The sequence below is a fragment of the Oncorhynchus keta genome, chromosome 28, assembly GCF_023373465.1.
Source record: "Oncorhynchus keta strain PuntledgeMale-10-30-2019 chromosome 28, Oket_V2, whole genome shotgun sequence".
Classification (NCBI taxonomy): domain Eukaryota; kingdom Metazoa; phylum Chordata; class Actinopteri; order Salmoniformes; family Salmonidae; genus Oncorhynchus; species Oncorhynchus keta.
The window spans coordinates 6,980,074-6,999,333 of record NC_068448.1 but is presented as its reverse complement, the minus strand read 5'-3'; the positions used below and the strand labels follow the sequence as shown (position 1 = coordinate 6,999,333).

Genomic DNA, 19,260 nt, shown 5'->3' with positions numbered 1-19,260 from the left:
GCTCTCTCTTGTCACACACACTGCAGTTTTCTCTCTCCCCTCCCACCTTTCTCTCTCTTTCTCGTACACTCTCTCTCTCTTTCTCGTACTCTCTCTCTCTCTTTCTCGTACTCTCTCTCTTTCTCGTACTCTCTCTCTCTCTCTCTTTCTCGTACACTCTCTTTCTCGTACTCTCTCGCTCTCTCTCTCGCCCCCCCACCTCCTGCTCTCTGTTGCCCTCCCCCTCTCTCTATCCCTCTCTTTCCTGTGGTGGTAGAGACAGGCTATGCTTGGCTAAGCACAGAGCACACAGAAGCCACACTCAATTTCTCAAAGGTTAATGGATCTGCCTCATAATGTACACTAATCACCTGGTAATCACTTTCCTTTAGGTTGATACAAAGTAAGGGCAGCGGTGATGACGACAGGCGGCCATTTTAGGGATGCGGTTTCCTTTGGGTTGATAGAAAGTAAGGGCAGCGGTGATGATGACAGGCGGCCATTTTAGGGATGCGGTTTCCTTTGGGTTGATAGAAAGTAAGGGCAGCGGTGATGACGGCAGGCGGCCATTTTAGGGATGCGGTTTCCTTTGGGTTGATAGAAAGTAAGGGCAGCGGTGATGACGACAGGCGGCCATTTTAGGGATGCGGTTTCCTTTGGGTTGATAGAAAGTAAGGGCAGCGGTGATGACGACAGGCGGCCATTTTAGGGATGCGGTTTCCTTTGGGTTGATAGAAAGTAAGGGCAGCGGTGATGACGACAGGCGGCCATTTTAGGGATGCGGTTTCCTTTGGGTTGATAGAAAGTAAGGGCAGCGGTGATGACGACAGGCGGCCATTTTAGGGATGCGGTTTCCTTTGGGTTGATAGAAAGTAAGGGCAGCGGTGATGACGACAGGCGGCCATTTTAGGGATGCGGTTTCCTTTGGGTTGATAGAAAGTAAGGGCAGCGGTGATGACGACAGGCGGCCATTTTAGGGATGCGGTTTCCTTTGGGTTGATAGAAAGTAAGGGCAGCAGTGATAATGACAGGCGGCCATTTTGGGGATGCGGTTTCCTTTGGGTTGATATGAATAAAGGGAAGCGCAGGGATAGGGCTGGGCGATATGTCCCAAATATATCGCAATATATTTAATTTTTTATTGGGTATTTGACGGTATTTTATGTTTTTGAATTCTAAATATGCTGCCGTGATGACGACCAGGAGTCTTTTAGGGATGCGGTTTCCTTTGGGTTGATAGAAAGTAAGGGCAGCGGTGATGACGGCAGGTGGCCATTTTAGGGATGCGGTTTCCTTTGGGGTTGATAGAAAGTAAGGGCAGCAGTGATAATGACAGGCGGCCATTTTGGGGATGCGGTTTCCTTTGGGTTGATATGAATAAAGGGAAGCGGGGGATAGGGCTGGGCGATATGTCCCAAATATATCGCAATATATTTCATTTTTTTATTGGGTATTTGACGGTATTTTATGTTTTTGAATTCTAAATATGCTGCCGTGATGACGACCAGGAGTCTTTTAGGGATGCGGTTTCCTTTGGGTTGATAGAAAGTAAGGGCAGCAGTGATGACGCCTGGCGGCCATTTTGGGGATGCGGTTTCCTTTGGGTTGATGTGAAGTAAGGGCAGCAGTGATGACGGCAGGTGGCCATTTTGGGGATGCGGTTTCCTTTGGGTTGATAGAAAGTAAGGGCAGTGGTGATGACGGCAGGCGGCCATTTTGGGGATGCGGTTTCCTTTGGGTTGATAGAAAGTAAGGGCAGTGGTGATGACGGCAGGCGGCCATTTTGGGGATGCGGTTTCCTTTGGGTTGATAGAAAGTAAGGGCAGTGGTGATGACGGCAGGCGGCCATTTTAGGGATGCGGTTTTCTTTGGGTTGATAGAAAGTAAGGGCAGCGGTGATGACGACAGGCGGCCATTTTAGGGATGCGGTTTCCTTTGGGTTGATAGAAAGTAAGGGCAGCGGTGATGACGACAGGCGGCCATTTTAGGGATGCGGTTTCCTTTGGGTTGATAGAAAGTAAGGGCAGCGGTGATGACGACAGGCGGCCATTTTAGGGATGCGGTTTCCTTTGGGTTGATAGAAAGTAAGGGCAGCGGTGATGACGACAGGCGGCCATTTTAGGGATGCGGTTTCCTTTGGGTTGATATGAATAAAGGGAAGCGCGGGGATAGGGCTGGGCGATATGTCCCAAATATATCGCAATATATTTCATTTTTTTATTGGGTATTTGACGGTATTTTATGTTTTTGAATTCTAAATATGCTGCCGTGATGACGACCAGGAGTCTTTTGGGGATGCGGTTTCCTTTGGGTTGATGTGAAGTAAGGGCAGCAGTGATGACGGCAGGCGGCCATTTTGGGGATGCGGTTTCCTTTGGGTTGATGTGAAGTAAGGGCAGCAGTGATGACGGCAGGTGGCCATTTTGGGGATGCGGTTTCCTTTGGGGTTGATGTGAAGTAAGGGCAGCAGTGATGACGGCAGGCGGCCATTTTTGGGGATGTGGTTTCTTTTGGGTTGATGTGAAGTAAGGGCAGCAGTGATTAGGGCAGGTGGCCATTTTGGGGATGCGGTTTCCTTTGGGTTGATATGAAGTAAGGGCAGCAGTGATGAGGGCAGGCGGCCATTTTGGGGATGCGGTTTCCTTTGGGTTGATATGAAGTAAGGGCAGCAGTGATGAGGGCAGGCAGCCATTTTGGGGATGCGGTTTCCTTTGGGTTGATATGAAGTAAGGGCAGCCGTGGATGGTTTTACTATGGTATAAACAGAAAGAGGTCTGTGTTAAGACGAGGCATAAAGAAAACAGTTAAATACTGTACATCAGGTTTGATAGGCTGGTAAGGTATGGCTAAAGCTAACGTCAACGTATCCTTGGATTATAAAAATAATTTAAAAAGGACAATAAACTAGTAACTAACAAAACACTGTCTTCCAGGACTTCCAGTCCTAGATCGCCACACTGATTAGGGTGCAGGCGAGGTCTAGTCAAAGATGACTATTATTAACAAGATAGCCGAGTGATCACTTTTAAATGCATGTCCTCAACGATTGAAGGCAGGTCGAGATCATGTGGGACCATTGTAACCAATGAGAGGGCAGATACGCGTGTGAACAACAGATACATCTAAGTCAGATGTTGCCACATCTGCTTATATCAGTACATTTGCAGCAGTGTAAACGCTACGGAACTTCTATTTGATTTAAGTAAGGTTCTCGTAATTCGACACTCTCATAGACCTCCATACATAAAAAGGGCTCATCTTACACGGACAGATTTTGGGCGGAGTAAATACTCTTGCTTCGCCTCTTTCTCTCTTGGTCTAGTTAAGGTGTGCTGGGTTAGGAAGTCCCGCTGGTAATTGGTGGAGAGAGAGGAAGTGAGCGGGACATTTCCACAGCTATCATGTCGTAGTCCCAGAGACGGAAGCTCACACTCCACTTTCTGGTTCAATGAAAGTCAATGAAGTAAGAAGACGAGACTCCGCTGCTATTGCATTGGTACCTATGGGAGACAACAGCCAGTTAAGTAGGCGGGAACTGACCATTTCATTAATATGGTAAACGGCCCGAGTGAACTATCTTCATTTCAAATCAAACTTTATTAGTCACATGCGCCGAATACAACAGGTGTAGACCTTAAAGTGAAACGCTTACTTACAAGCCCTTAACCAACAATGCAGTTAAAAAAAATATGAATAAGATGAAGAAATAAAAGTTAAAAGTAATTCAAGAGCAGCAGTAAAATGACAATAGTGAGACTATATACAGGGGGTACCAGTACAGAGTCAATGTGGAGTCTATATACAGGGGGTACCAGTACAGAGTCAATGTGGAGGCTATATACAGGGGGTACCAGTACAGAGTCAATGTGGAGGCTATATACAGGGGGTACCAGTACAATGTGGAGGCTATATACAGGGGGTACCAGTACAATGTGGAGGCTATATACAGGGGGTACCAGTACAGAGTCAATGTGGAGGCTATATACAGGGGGTACCAGTACAGAGTCAATGTGGAGACTATATACAGGGGTACCAGTACAGAGTCAATGTGGAGGCTATATACAGGGGTACCAGTACAGAGTCAATGTGGAGGCTATATACAGGGGGTACCAGTACAGAGTCAATGTGGAGACTATATACAGGGGTACCAGTACAGAGTCAATGTGGAGGCTATATACAGGGGTACTGGTACAGAGTCAATGTGGAGGCTATATACAGGGGGTACCGGTACAGAGTCAATGTGGAGGCTATATACAGGGGGTACCGGTACAGAGTCAATGTGTAGGCTATATACAGGGGGTACCGGTACAGAGTCAATGTGGAGGCTATATACAGGGGGTACTGGTACAGAGTCAATGTGGAGACTATATACAGGGGGTACCAGTACAGAGTCAATGTGGAGGCTATATTCAGGGGGTACCAGTACAGAGTCTATGTGGAGGCTATATACAGGGGGTACCGAGTCAATGTGGAGGCTATATACAGGGGTACCGGTACAGAGTCAATGTGGAGGTTATATACAGGGGGTACCAGTACAGAGTCAATGTGGAGACTATATACAGGGGTACCGGTACAGAGTCAATGTGGAGGCTATATACAGGGGGTACCGGTGCAGAGTCAATGTGCGGGAGCACCGGTTAGTTGAGGTAATATGTACATTTAAGTAGAGATATTAAAGTGACTGCTTCGTCTGACCACTTTTTTAAATCATTGATCGAGTCACTGGTGCTTCCTGCTTTAATTTTTAGCTTGTAAGCAGGAATCAGGAGGATATCATTATTTATCTACCATCTTTGGTAGTGCGACCATTTTGTTAGCCTGGTAAAATATCTGTTGAAGTGCTGTATATCCAACTCCCTACAATGATCTGGGACCCGGGCTACAATTTTATTCTAACGTTGAAATGACATCCCTCCCTCCCGAGATCGAAACGTGGTCAGGAGCTCAGTGTGTAAGGCATCAGATTCACTCTGTAATGGGCTGTTGTTGTCCTCTGTTCTTCTGTAGTCTGTTGCTGCTACTAAACCACTTAAACAAAAAAAAAAACTGGCATGTTGCCCACTACTACTCATTGCATCTGACTCTTTGTACAGCAACTGGCACAGCAATGAGGAAATGCCTTCAATGTTGTAATGGGGTATATAGGCTAATGCGTCAGTAGTCCTAGAAATCCTTACTGTTTAAAGTTGTTAGCTTGGTGCTTGGCTATTCTTCAAGCAAGGTAAGGGCAGTAGAGTTCCTGGCTGATAGAAGCAGGGTGTTTATAAGGGCAGTAGGGTTCATGGCTGATAGAAGCAGGGTGTTTATAAGGGCAGTAGAGTTCATGGCTGATAGAAGCAGGGTGTTTATAAGGGCAGTAGAGTTCATGGCTGATAGAAGCAGGGTGTTTATAAGGGCAGTAGAGTTCATGGCTGATAGAAGCAGGGTGTTTATAAGGGCAGTAGAGTTCCTGGCTGATAGAAGCAGGGTGTTTATAAGGGCAGTAGAGTTCATGGCTGATAGAAGCAGGGTGTTTATAAGGGCAGTAGAGTTCATGGCTGATAGAAGCAGGGTGTTTATAAGGGCAGTAGAGTTCATGGCTGATAGAAGCAGGGTGTTTATAAGGGCAGTAAAGTTCCTGGCTGATAGAAGCAGGGTGTTTATAAGGACAGTAGAGTTCATGGCTGATAGAAGCAGGGTGTTTATAAGGGCAGTAGAGTTCATGGCTGATAGAAGCAGGGTGTTTATAAGGGCAGTAGAGTTCATGGCTGATAGAAGCAGGGTGTTTATAAGGGCAGTAGAGTTCATGGCTGATAGAAGCAGGGTGTTTATGAGGGCAGTAGAGTTCATGGCTGATAGAAGCAGGGTGTTTATAAGGGCAGTAGAGTTCATGGCTGATAGAAGCAGGGTGTTTATAAGGGCAGTAGGGTTCATGGCCGATAGAAGCAGGGTGTTTATAAGGGCAGTAGAGTTCATGGCTGATAGAAGCAGGGTGTTTATAAGGGCAGTAGAGTTCCTGGCTGATAGAAGCATAGTGTTTATAAGGGCAGTAGGGTTCATGGCCGATAGAAGCAGGGTGTTTATAAGGGCAGTATAGTTCCTGGCTGATAGAAGCAGAGTGTTTATAAGGGCAGTAGAGTTCATGGCTGATAGAAGCAGGGTGTTTATAAGGGCAGTAGGGTTCATGGCTGATAGAAGCAGGGTGTTTATAAGGGCAGTATAGTTCCTGGCTGATAGTAGCAGGGTGTTTATAAGGGCAGTAGGTTTCATGGCTCATAGAAGCAGGGTGTTTATAAGGGCACAAAAGTTCATGGCTGATAGAAGCAGGGTGTTTACAAGGGCAGTAGGGTTCATGGCCGATAGAAGCAGGGTGTTTATAAGGGCAGTAGAGTTCATGGCTGATAGAAGCAGGGTGTTTATAAGGGCAGTAGGGTTCATGGCTGATAGAAGCAGGGTGTTTATAAGGACAGTAGAGTTCATGGCTGATAGTAGCAGGGTGTTTATAAGGGCAGTATAGTTCATGGCTGATAGAAGCAGGGTGTTTATAAGGGCAGTAGAGTTCATGGCTGATAGAACAGGGTGTTTATAAGGGCAGTAGAGTTCATGGCTGATAGAACAGGGTGTTTATAAGGGCAGTAAAGTTCCTGGCTGATAGAAGCAGGGTGTTTATAAGGGCAGTAGAGTTCATGGCTGATAGAAGCAGGGTGTTTATAAGGGCAGTAGAGTTCATGGCTGATAGAAGCAGGGTGTTTATAAGGGCAGTAGGGTTCATGGCCGATAGAAGCAGGGTGTTTATAAGGGCAGTAGAGTTCATGGCTGATAGAAGCAGGGTGTTTATAAGGGCAGTAGAGTTCATGGCTGATAGTAGCAGGGTGTTTATAAGGGCAGTATAGTTCATGGCTGATAGAAGCAGGGTGTTTATAAGGGCAGTAGAGTTCATGGCTGATAGAAGCAGGGTGTTTATAAGGGCAGTAGAGTTCATGGCTGATAGAAGCAGGGTGTTTATAAGGGCAGTACAGTTCATGGCTGATAGAAGCAGGGTGTTTATAAGGGCAGTAGAGTTCATGGCTGATAGAAGCAGGGTGTTTATAAGGGCAGTAGAGTTCCTGGCTGATAGAAGCAGGGTGTTTATAAGGGCAGTAGAGTTCATGGCTGATAGAAGCAGGGTGTTTATAAGGGCAGTAGAGTTCATGGCCGATAGAAGCAGGGTGTTTATAAGGACAGTAGAGTTCATGGCTGATAGAAGCAGGGTGTTTATAAGGGCAGTAGGGTTCATGGCTGATAGAAGCAGGGTGTTTATAAGGGCAGTAGAGTTCATGGCCGATAGAAGCAGGGTGTTTATAAGGGCAGTAGAGTTCCTGGCCGATAGAAGCAGGGTGTTTATAAGGGCAGTAGAGTTCCTGGCTGATAGAAGCAGAGTGTTTATAAGGGCAGTAGAGTTCATGGCTGATAGAAGCAGGGTGTTTATAAGGACAGTAGAGTTCATGGCTGATAGAAGCAGGGTGTTTATAAGGACAGTAGAGTTCCTGGCTCATAGAAGCAGGGTGTTTATAAGGACAGTAGAGTTCATGGCTGATAGAAGCAGGGTGTTTATAAGGACAGTAGAGTTCCTGGCTCATAGAAGCAGGGTGTTTATAAGGACAGTAGAGTTCATGGCTGATAGTAGCAGGGTGTTTATAAGGACAGTAGAGTTCATGGCTGATAGAAGCAGGGTGTTTATAAGGACAGTAGAGTTCCTGGCTGATAGAAGCAGGGTGTTTATAAGGGCAGTAGAGTTCATGGCCGATAGAAGCAGGGTGTTTATAAGGACAGTAGAGTTCATGGCTGATAGAAGCAGGGTGTTTATAAGGGCAGTAGAGTTCATGGCTGATAGAAGCAGGGTGTTTATAAGGACAGTAGAGTTCATGGCCGATAGAAGCAGGGTGTTTATAAGGGCAGTATAGTTCCTGGCTGATAGAAGCAGGGTGTTTATAAGGGCAGTATAGTTCATGGCTGATAGAAGCAGGGTGTTTATAAGGACAGTAGAGTTCATGGCTGATAGAAGCAGGGTGTTTATAAGGGCAGTAGAGTTCATGGCCGATAGAAGCAGGGTGTTTATAAGGGCAGTAGAGTTCATGGCTGATAGAAGCAGGGTGTTTATAAGGACAGTAGAGTTCATGGCCGATAGAAGCAGGGTGTTTATAAGGGCAGTATAGTTCCTGGCTGATAGAAGCAGGGTGTTTATAAGGACAGTAGAGTTCATGGCTGATAGAAGCAGGGTGTTTATAAGGACAGTAGAGTTCATGGCTGATAGAAGCAGGGTGTTTATAAGGGCAGTATAGTTCATGGCTGATAGAAGCAGGGTGTTTATAAGGGCAGTAGGGTTCATGGCCGATAGAAGCAGGGTGTTTATAACGGCAGTAGAGTTCCTGGCTGATAGAAGCAGGGTGTTTATAAGGGCAGTAGGGTTCATGGCTGATAGAAGCAGGGTGTTTATAAGGACAGTAGAGTTCATGGCCGATTGAAGCAGGGTGTTTATAAGGACAGTAGAGTTCCTGGCTGATAGAAGCAGGGTGTTTATATAGTAAAGCTCATAGGATGTATTTAAATTCCATTTTCATTCATTCATGTTTTCTTTTCTTCTGTTGTTTTGTCTTTGTTTTTGTTTTTCTCCCAGCAGTGTTCTTCATTGGTTGGTTGGTTGTGTCAGGTGTTATTAGGCCCCTGGTCTGGTCTGAGGGAGGAAGTGTTCAGACACAGGAAGTGTTCAGACACAGGAGGAGAGCTAGGAGAGGAGGTGAATGCCGTCAAGGTTAGTCAACAAAACGAGCGGCCATGCGGTACCAAACACAGCCGTTTCCTGCCTTCTTCAATCCTCACCTCTCCTGCTCCCAATATAACTCACTACCTGTCTCTTCCTGCCCCATCTCCATGTAGTGTGCCCGGGTTGTCATAACACACACTGCGCCCGCTAGCTAATTCCTGTCTCCTCTCCTCCTCTCCTCCTGCTCTCCTCTCCTCATAACCCCTCAGCAGCACCTCTCCCCTCCCCTCAGCAGCACCTCTCCCCTCCCCTCAGCAGCACCTCTCCCCTCCCCTCAGCAGCACCTCTCCCCTCCCCTCAGCAGCACCTCTCCCCTCCCCTCAGCAGCACCTCTCCCCTCCCCTCAGCAGCACCTCTCCCCTCCCCTCAGCAGCACCTCTCCCCTCACCTCAGCAGCACCTCTCCCCTCCCCTCAGCAGCACCTCTCCCCTCCCCTCAGCAGCACCTCTCCCCTCCCCTCAGCAGCACCTCTCCCCTCCTCTCAGCAGCACCTCTCCCCTCCCCTCAGCAGCACCTCTCCCCTCCCCTCAGCAGCACCTCTCCCCTCCCTCAGCAGCACCTCTCCCCTCCCTCAGCAGCACCTCTCCCCTCCCCTCAGCAGCACCTCTCCCCTCATCTCAGCAGCACCTCTCCCCTCATCTCAGCAGCACCTCTCCCCTCCCCTCAGCAGCACCTCTCCCCTCCCTCAGCAGCACCTCTCCCCTCCCCTCAGCAGCACCTCTCCCCTCCCTCAGCAGCACCTCTCCCCTCCCCTCAGCAGCACCTCTCCCTCCCCTCAGCAGCACCTCTCCCCTCCCCTCAGCAGCACCTCTCCCCTCCCCTCAGCAGCACCTCTCCTCCCCTCAGCAGCACCTCTCCTCTCCCCTCAGCAGCACCTCTCCTCTCCCCTCAGCAGCACCTCTCCTCTCCCCTCAGCAGCACCTCTCCTCTCCCCTCAGCAGCACCTCTCCTCTCCCCTCAGCAGCACCTCTCCTCTCCCCTCAGCAGCACCTCTCCTCTCACCTCAGCAGCACCTCACCTCTCCCCTCAGCAGCACCTCTCCCCTCCCCTCAGCAGCACCTCTCCCCTCCCCTCAGCAGCATCTCTCCTCACAGCTAGCTCCCTGGTAGTTTACCCCCTTCCTTACCTTCCTGGGTAACTTAGGCTGTGGTCTTTCTGTAACCAGCCCCTCAACCCCCAACCTCTCTCCTGGAACACCTTAACACACTACCATGTTTGTCTATGTATTACGTCTTATGTTCTATTACAACCTGTTCATAATGCATATATCCAGACCACCTCCTCCCCGTCTTCACCCTCCTCCTCTCCTCTCCTCTCCCCGTCTTCACCCTCCTCCTCTCCTCTCCCCGTCTTCACCCTCCTCCTCTCCTCTCCCCGTCTTCACCCTCCTCCTCTCCTCCCCGTCTTCACCCTCCTCCTCTCCTCTCCCCGTCTTCACCCTCCTCCTCTCCTCTCCCTGTCTTCACCCTCCTCCCCTCTCCTCTCCCCGTCTTCACCCTCCTCCTCTCCTCTCCCCGTCTTCACCCTCCTCCTCTCCTCTCCCCGTTTTCACCCTCCTCTCCTCTCCTCTCCCTGTCTTCACCCTCCTCCTCTCCCTCTCTCCCCGTCTTCACCCTCCTCCTCTCCTCTCCTCTCCTCTCCCCGTCTTCACCCTCCTCCTCTCCTCTCCCCCCCGTCTTCACCCTCCTCCTCTCCTCCTCCTCTCCTCTCCCCGTCTTCACCCTCCTCTCCTCCCTCCTCCTCTCCTCTCCTCCTCCTCCTCTCCTCCCTCTCCTCTCCTCTCCCCGTCTTCACCCTCCTCCTCTCCCTCTCCTCTCCTCTCCCCGTCTTCACCCTCCTCTCCTCCCTCCTCCTCTCCTCTCCTCTCCTCTCTCCCTCTTCACCCTCCTCCTCTCCTCTCCTCTCCTCTCCCCGTCTTCACCCTCCTCTCCTCCCTCCTCCTCTCCTCTCCCCGTCTTCACCCTCCTCTCCTCCCTCCTCCTCTCCTCTCCCCGTCTTCACCTGTACTGACCTCGCCTTCTAGATAATAGCGGGGTGAACAGGCAGTGGCTCGGGTGGTTGATGTCCTTGATGATCTTTATGGCCTTCCTGTAACAACGGGTGGTGTAGGTGTCCTGGAGGGCAGGTAGTTTGCCCCCGGTGATGCGTTGTGCAGACCTCACTACCCTCTGGAGATCCTTACGGTTGAGGGCGGAGCAGTTGCCGTACCAGGCGGTGATACAGCCCGCCAGGATGCTCTCGATTGTGCATCTGTAGAAGTTTGTGAGTGCTTTTGGTGACAAGCCAAATTTCTTCAGCCTCCTGAGGTTGAAGAGGCGCTGCTGCGCCTTCTTCACGATGCTGTCTGTGTGAGTGGACCAATTCAGTTTGTCTGTGATGTGTATGCCGAGGAACTTAAAACTTGCTACCCTCTCCACTACTGTTCCATCGATGTGGATAGGGGCGTGTTCCCTCTGCTGTTTCCTGAAGTCCACAATCATCTCCTTAGTTTTGTTGACGTTGAGTGTGAGGTTATTTTCCTGACACCACACTCCGAGGGCCCTCACCTCCTCCCTGTAGGCCGTCTCGTCGTTGTTGGTAATAAAGCCTACCACTGTTGTGTCGTCCGCAAACTTGATGATTGAGTTGGAGGCGTGCGTGGCCACGCAGTCGTGGGTGAACAGGGAGTACAGGAGAGGGCTCAGAACGCACCCTTGTGGGGCCCCAGTGTTGAGGATCAGCGGGGAGGAGATGTTGTAGCCTACCCTCACCACCTGGGGGCGGCCCGTCAGGAAGTTCAGTACCCAGTTGCACAGGGGCGGGGTCGAGACCCAGGGTCTCGAGCTTGATGACGAGCTTGGAGGGTACTATGGTGTTGAATGCCGAGCTGTAGTCGATGAACAGCATTCTCACATAGGTATTCCTCTTGTCCAGATGGGTTAGGGCAGTGTGCAGTGTGGTTGAGATTGCATCGTCTGTGGACCTATTTGGGCGGTAAGCAAATTGGAGTGGGTCTAGGGTGTCAGGTAGGGTGGAGGTGATATGGTCCTTGACAAGTCTCTCAAAGCACTTCATGATGACGGAAGTGAGTGCTACGGGGCGGTAGTCGTTTAGCTCAGTTACCTTAGCTTTCTTTGGAACAGGAACAATGGTGGCCCTCTTGAAGCATGTGGGAACAGCAGACTGGAATAGGGATTGATTGAATATGTCTGTAAACACACCGGCCAGCTGGTCTGCGCATGCTCTGAGGGCGCGGCTGGGGATGCCGTCTGGGCCTGCAGCCTTGCGAGGGTTAACACGTTTAAATGTCTTACTCACCTCGGCTGCAGTGAAGGAGAGACCGCATGTTTTAGTTGCGGGCCGTGTCAGTGGCACTGTATTGTCCTCAAAGCGGGCAAAAAAGTTTTTTAGTCTGCCTGGGAGCAAGGCATCCTGGTCCGTGACTGGGCTGGCTTTCTTCTTGTAGTCCGTGATTGACTGTAGACCCTGCCACATGCCTCTTGTGTCTGAGCCGTTGAATTGAGATTCTACTTTGTCTCTGTACTGACGCTTTGCTTGTTTGATAGCCTTGTTTGATAGCCTTGTTTGATAGCCGTCTTCACCCTCCTCTCCCCCCCACCCTCCTCTCCTCTCCCCGTCTTCACCCTCCTCCTCTCCTCTCCCCGTCTTCACCCTCCTCCTCTCCTCTCCCCGTCTTCACCCTCCTCCTCTCCTCTCCCTGTCTTCACCCTCCTCCTCTCCTCTCCCCGTCTTCACCCTCCTCCTCTCCTCTCCTCTCCTCTCCCCGTCTTCACCCTCCTCCTCTCCTCCTCTCCTCCTCTCCTCCCCGTCTTCACCCTCCTCCTCTCCTCTCCCTGTCTTCACCCTCCTCCTCTCCTCTCCCCGTCTTCACCCTCCTCCTCTCCTCCCCGTCTTCACCCTCCTCCTCTCCTCTCCTCTCTCCCCGTCTTCACCCTCCTCCTCTCCTCTCCCCGTCTTCACCCTCCTCCTCTCCTCTCCCCGTCTTCACCCTCCTCCTCTCCTCTCCTCTCCCCGTCTTCACCCTCCTCCTCTCCTCCTCTCCTCCTCTCCTCCCCGTCTTCACCCTCCTCCTCTCCTCTCCCCGTCTTCACCCTCCTCCTCTCCTCCCCGTCTTCACCCTCCTCCTCTCCTCTCCTCCCCGTCTTCACCCTCCTCTCCTCTCCCCGTCTTCACCCTCCTCCTCTCCTCTCCCCGTCTTCACCCTCCTCCTCTCCTCTCCCCGTCTTCACCCTCCTCCCTCTCCTCTCCTCTCCTCTCCCCGTCTTCACCCTCCTCCTCTCCTCCTCTCCTCCTCTCCTCCCCCGTCTTCACCCTCCTCCTCTCCTCTCCCTGTCTTCACCCTCCTCCTCTCCTCTCCCCGTCTTCACCCTCCTCCTCTCCTCTCCCCGTCTTCACCCTCCTCCTCTCCTCTCCCCCTCTTCACCCTCCTCCTCTCCTCTCCCCGCCTTCACCCTCCTCCTCTCCTCTCCTCTCCCCGTCTTCACCCTCCTCTCCCTCCCCCGACTTCACCCTCCTCCTCTCCTCTCCCCGTCTTCACCCTCCTCCTCTCCTCTCCTCTCCTCTCCCCGTCTTCACCCTCCTCCTCTCCTCTCCCCGTCTTCACCCTCCTCCTCTCCTCTCCCCGTCTTCACCCTCCTCCTCTCCTCTCCTCTCCTCTCCTCTCCCCGTCTTCACCCTCCTCCTCTCCTTCCTCTCCCCGTCTTCACTCTCCTCCTCTCCTCCCCGTCTTCACCCTCCTCCTCTCCTCTCCCCGTCTTCACCCTCCTCCTCTCCTCTCCCCGTCTTCACCCTCCTCCTCTCCTCTCCCCGTCTTCACCCTCCTCCTCTCCTCCCCGTCTTCACCCTCCTCCTCTCCTCCCCGTCTTCACCCTCCTCCTCTCCTCTCCCCGTCTTCACCCTCCTCCTCTCCTCTCCCCCGTCTTCACCCTCCTCCTCTCCTCTCCCCGTCTTCACCCTCCTCCTCTCCCCGTCTTCACCCTCCTCCTCTCCCCGTCTTCACCCTCCTCCTCTCCTCTCCTCTCCTCTCCCCGTCTTCACCCTCCTCTCCTCTCCCCGTCTTCACCCTCCTCCTCTCCTCTCCTCTCCCTGTCTTCACCCTCCTCCTCTCCTCTCCTCTCCCCGTCTTCACCCTCCTCCTCCCCCTCTCCCCCGTCTTCACCCTCCTCTCTCCTCTCCCCGTCTTCACCCTCCTCTCCTCTCCCCGTCTTCACCCTCCTCCTCTCCTCTCCCCCGTCTTCACCCTCCTCTCCTCTCCCCGTCTTCACCCTCCTCCTCTCCTCTCCCCGTCTTCACCCTCCTCCTCTCCTCTCCCCGTCTTCACCCTCCTCCTCTCCTCTCCTCTCCTCTCCCCGTCTTCACTCTCCTCCTCTCCTCTATATAGGGAATAGAGCTCTGGTCTAAAGTAGTGTACTATATAGAGCTCTGGTCAAAGTAGTGCACTACATTGGGAATGGGGGTTCTGGTCTAAAGTAGTGCACTATATAGGGAATAGGGTTCTGGTCTAAAGTAGTGCACTATATAGGGAATAGGGTTCTGGTCTAAAGTAGTGCACTATATAGGGAATAGGGTTCTGGTCTAAAGTAGTGCACTATATAGGGAATAGGGTTCTGGTCTAAAGTAGTGCACTATATAGGGAATAGGGTTCTGGTCTAAAGTAGTGCACTATATAGGGAATAGGGTTCTGGTCTAAAGTAGTGCATTATATAGGGAATAGGGTGCCATTTGGGATGTTCCCATGTTGTAGCTGTTCAAAGCCTGGCTAGGTTATTTAATGAGTTTTGTAATTAGCTTTCACTGGACTCTGTCCCCTGCTGCCTCCTCCTGCTGATGTGTGCTCGCGTCTTCCCCTCCTCTCATCCCTCCATCCTCCTCCCCTCCTCTCATCCCTCCATCCTCCTCTCATCCCTCCATCCTCCTCCCCTCCTCTCATCCCTCCATCCTCCTCCCCTCCTCTCATCCCTCCATCCTCCTCCCCTCCTCTCATCCCTCCATCCTCCTCCCCTCCTCTCATCCCTCCATCCTCCTCCCCTCCTCTCATCCCTCCATCCCCCACCTCTCCTCTCATCCCTCCACTCCTCACCCCTCCTCTCATTCCTCATCCCTCCATCCTCCTCCCCTCCTTTCATCCTTCCATCCTCTTTCTCCATCCCCCACCTTTCCTCCATCCCCCACCTCTCCTCTCATCCCAACCATCCCCCACCTCTCCTCTCATCCCTCCACTCCTCACCACTCTCATTCCTCATCCCTCCACTCCTCACCCCTCTCATTCCTCATCCCTCCACTCCTCACCCCTCCTCTCATTCCTCATCCCTCCATCCTCACCCTCCTCTCATCCATCCACCCCTCCTCTCATCCCTCCATCCCCCACCCCTCCTCTCATCCCTCCATCCCTTACCCCTCCTCTCATCCCTCCATCCCTTACCCCTCCTCTCATCCCTCCATCCCCCACCCCTCCTCTCATCCCTCCATCCCTCACCCCTCCTCACATCCCTCCATCCCTTACCCCTCCTCTCATCCCTCCATCCCTCACCCCTCCTCACATCCCTCCATCCCTCACCCCCTCCTCACATCCCTCCATCCCCCACCCCTCCTCTCATCCCTCCATCCCTCACCCCTCCTCACATCCCTCCATCCCTTACCCCTCCTCTCATCCCTCCATCCCCCACCCCTCCTCTCATCCCTCCATCCCTCACCCCTCCTCTCATCCCTCCACCCCCCCACCCCTCCTCTCATCCCGCCACCCCCCACCCCGCTAGCTAACGTTTAGCGTCTATCTCTTCTAGCTAGCGTTTACCTCTGCACCCACGTCACATTACAACAATGCCAGACGAGGGTCTATGATGTGTGTCTCAGACCAGAACAACACGCCACAAAAGGCTCATAAAACATGCATTGACCGTAACGATTAATGAACACGCGTGTTAGCGCGCGCACACGCATCCTGACAAATGGTTAGTGCACGCCCGTCTGCCACCTTAAAATGAATATTCTCTAAGCGTCCATGTAAACACGACGACGTAGACCCGAGGCTGTGTGTTGTTATCCACCAGTGAAGACAAGCAGACGCTTTCTTTATTAGTTTTGGAATGCACCCGACGATCGTGTTTTAAAAACAACAACAGCAACAACATGAAACTCAAAACAGAAACGTGTTATTTCATGTTGTGAAGATGCAGAAATCGCTCCGCCGTTTCCCGATTGCAATTTGTTTTTATAACAGTTCGCCTAATTTCAGTTTGTGTGACAGAACAAGCATGTATAGTGTAGAGAATCATTGTTCTATCTTAAACTGCTGTGACATATATTTTTCCAAAACCCCAAAAATATTGTATTTTCAGCTGTTTGAAGCTGGTGTACATAACTGAAAGTTTTAAAAAATGCAAAAAAACAAAAAAGTTTTTAAAAATGCAAAAAAACTTCACGGGAAGCATAGAAATAGTGAACATAGAACGGATATACAACTTCTTAGACTGGCTTTCAATGAGAATGACAGATTACATGTTGCAGCTTTAGCACAGTACATTTATCATTTATTGTACCTCTCACTATTTGACCATTTTGTCTGTGGAAACCCAAAGATGTCCAATAGACTTTAAGACAATAGCGAGATGCCACACAGAATCTACTGCCAAGGAAACCCCTTTTTTATGTCTCCCCTGGTCAGCAGGGGTCCGTTCCACCTTCCCCCCGGTCAGCAGGGGTCCGTTCCACCTTCTCCCGGTCAGCAGGGGTCCGTTCCACCTTCCCCCCGGTCAGCAGGGGTCCGTTCCACCTTCCCCCCGGTCAGCAGTTCACTTTCAGGATAGATTTTTTTCTGGCCCTATACAGCAACAGCCAGTGGACAGCCAGCCAACTAGATCAATATTATCATCATCTGTAAAGTGGACAGCCAGCCGGCTAGATGAATATTATCTGTAAAGTGGACAGCCAGCCGGCTAGATGAATATTATCTGTAAAGTGAACAGCCAGCCGGCTAGATCAATATTATCATCTGTAAAGTGGACAGCCAGCCAGCTAGATGAATATTATCTGTAAAGTGGACAGCCAGCCGGCTAGATGAATATTATCATCATCTGTAAAGTGGACAGCCAGCCAGCTAGATGAATATTATCTGTAAAGTGGACAGCCAGCCGGCTAGATGAATATTATCTGTAAAGTGGACAGCCAGCCGGCTAGATGAATATTATCTGTAAAGTGGACAGCCAGCCGGCTAGATGAATATTATCTGTAAAGTGGACAGCCAGCCGGCTAGATGAATATTATCTGTAAAGTGAACAGCCAGCCGGCTAGATGAATATTATCATCATCTGTAAAGTGGACAGCCAGCCAGCTAGATGAATATTATCTGTAAAGTGGACAGCCAGCCGGCTAGATGAATATTATCTGTAAAGTGGACAGCCAGCCGGCTAGATGAATATTATCTGTAAAGTGGACAGCCAGCCGGCTAGATGAATATTATCTGTAAAGTGAACAGCCAGCCGGCTAGATGAATATTATCATCATCTGTAAAGTGGACAGCCAGCCAGCTAGATGAATATTATCTGTAAAGTGGACAGCCAGCCGGCTAGATGAATATTATCTGTAAAGTGGACAGCTAGCCGGCTAGATGAATATTATCTGTAAAGTGGACAGCCAGCCGGCTAGATGAATATTATCTGTAAAGTGGACAGCCAGCCGGCTAGATGAATATTATCTGTAAAGTGGACAGCCAGCCGGCTAGATGAATATTATCTGTAAAGTGGACAGCCAGCCGGCTAGATCATTATCACAGTGTGGGGGCAGTGGAGCCGAACTAGACTAGACGAGGAAAATGGATTATTGAAAAGTACTAGAAGTCAAAAAGCGTATGCTACTAAAGTATTGGACCAGAATTTGGTTAAATGAAATTGTGATAAATGAAAAAAGTATACCGGTTTAATTTCAGGACCGAATTACAGGACAGAAGTGCCATATAGATTGCAAAGTAGTTGGAGATTTACCGATGCCATGGCATATGGTTTATGAACTGATACGCAAAACGACACCGGATTCTAAACTTCACATTTTTCAATTTAAATGATTATAATTTTTTTTTGCAACCAATAGAATGTTCTATATATGGGGGGATACAACCTTCCATACAACCTGTCCATATGTAGCTAGTTTTTGGTCACAGGTCCAGGAATGGCTGAAGAATTGCAACATTTACCTGGCGCTAACTCTGCAGATAGCAATACTGGGTGATCTGAAAAGTCATAGTCAATCGATCAATAATATTTTTTAGCAAAAAATTGTATCTTTTAATTTACAATTTGTAGAAACTAAAATAATAAATATAGCACTTGGGGGGGGAACATCTTATGTAAAAATGAATGAAACAAACAGGCATTTTATTTTTGCTCTATTATAGTGGCCACTATAGTAGACATCGATCATGTGCACAAGGCTACATGTGTGCAAAAAAAAACCCCGTTCATACCCCTTTTTCTCCACTGTATTAATAAACAAGTGAGAAAGAGGGAAAGTGTGTGGGGTTTCTTGCACCTCTATCGTGGCATCCAGCTTACGCCAGACCCAGCTCCACTTACCGGTTTAACAAGCAACGTCTCATTTTCACCCTAATTCTCCCATTCGAATAATTAACCACATACTGTAGAGGGAAAACGTTAGTTCGTTAGCTAGCTAACATTTCATTGATTGCCAGGGTCCATCCAGTAAGCAACTCACGCGTTATAACTTGAGGAACGGCAAGGAGTCGTATTAACGTTACCAGTTAGGGCGAATTGGTTAGGTTACTAACGTCAGCTCATCTGATGTTGTAATGTTAGCTCGCTAACATTAGCTCTCTGACTTTATTAGCTAGCTAATTTTCACACCATAAACAAAATGATTTGATCCGTTAAGTTGGCTAATGTTGCTCAACATTTCTCTGGCTAGCTAACGTGGATAATTTGATCCAGCGAGCATGATATTTAACAATGCTAACAATACTTGTTCCGCCACACTTTCTCCCTCAACCCAAACCTTCCCCAATGCCAGTTGTTTTTTCGATTACAGGTCATGAAGTACACTTCATTACCGTCTCACATCTCACCCCGGTGTCTGTGGTCAGGCTTCTCACCTACTTCTTCGTTATCGTTCAGGGGACGCGCTGCTGTTAGTTAAATGGACCTTTCCACTCTCTTTCCAGAGCGCACGTTGGCGCTGTAACTAGTAAATTGGTCGTCTTTTCTCCAGTCATGTGCTGCCTTCTGTTGTGTGATTGGCTGAGGATTGGATCTTTACCCCCCACCTTTATTTAACCAGGTCGGTTAGTTATTTCACCTTTATTTAACCAGGTCGGTTAGTTATTTCACCTTTATTTAACCAGGTCGGTTAGTTATTTCACCTTTATTTAACCAGGTCGGTTAGTTATTTCACCTTTATTTAACCAGGTCGGTTAGTTATTTCACCTTTATTTAACCAGGTCGGTTAGTTATTTCACCTTTATTTAACCAGGTCGGTTAGTTATTTCACCTTTA

The 19,260-nt window shown here is 49.9% G+C and overlaps 1 protein-coding gene across 3 annotated transcripts in view; it reads left to right on the top strand.

The window, feature by feature from the left end:
* LOC118377891 (arginine-glutamic acid dipeptide repeats protein-like) overlaps nucleotides 1-19,260 on the top strand; it is a 670,308-nt gene that overhangs the window by 61,767 nt on the left and 589,281 nt on the right. The window contains exon 2 of one of the 3 annotated variants that reach the window (XM_052484574.1): nucleotides 8,618-8,749. The exons of 1 other annotated variant lie outside the window; for it this stretch is intronic. The gene's annotated coding sequence lies outside the window, so the exon portion shown is untranslated. Of the gene's footprint in view, nucleotides 1-8,614; nucleotides 8,750-19,260 lie in introns of all 3 variants that reach the window. One more of the 3 variants, XM_052484575.1, reaches the window with a different exon arrangement.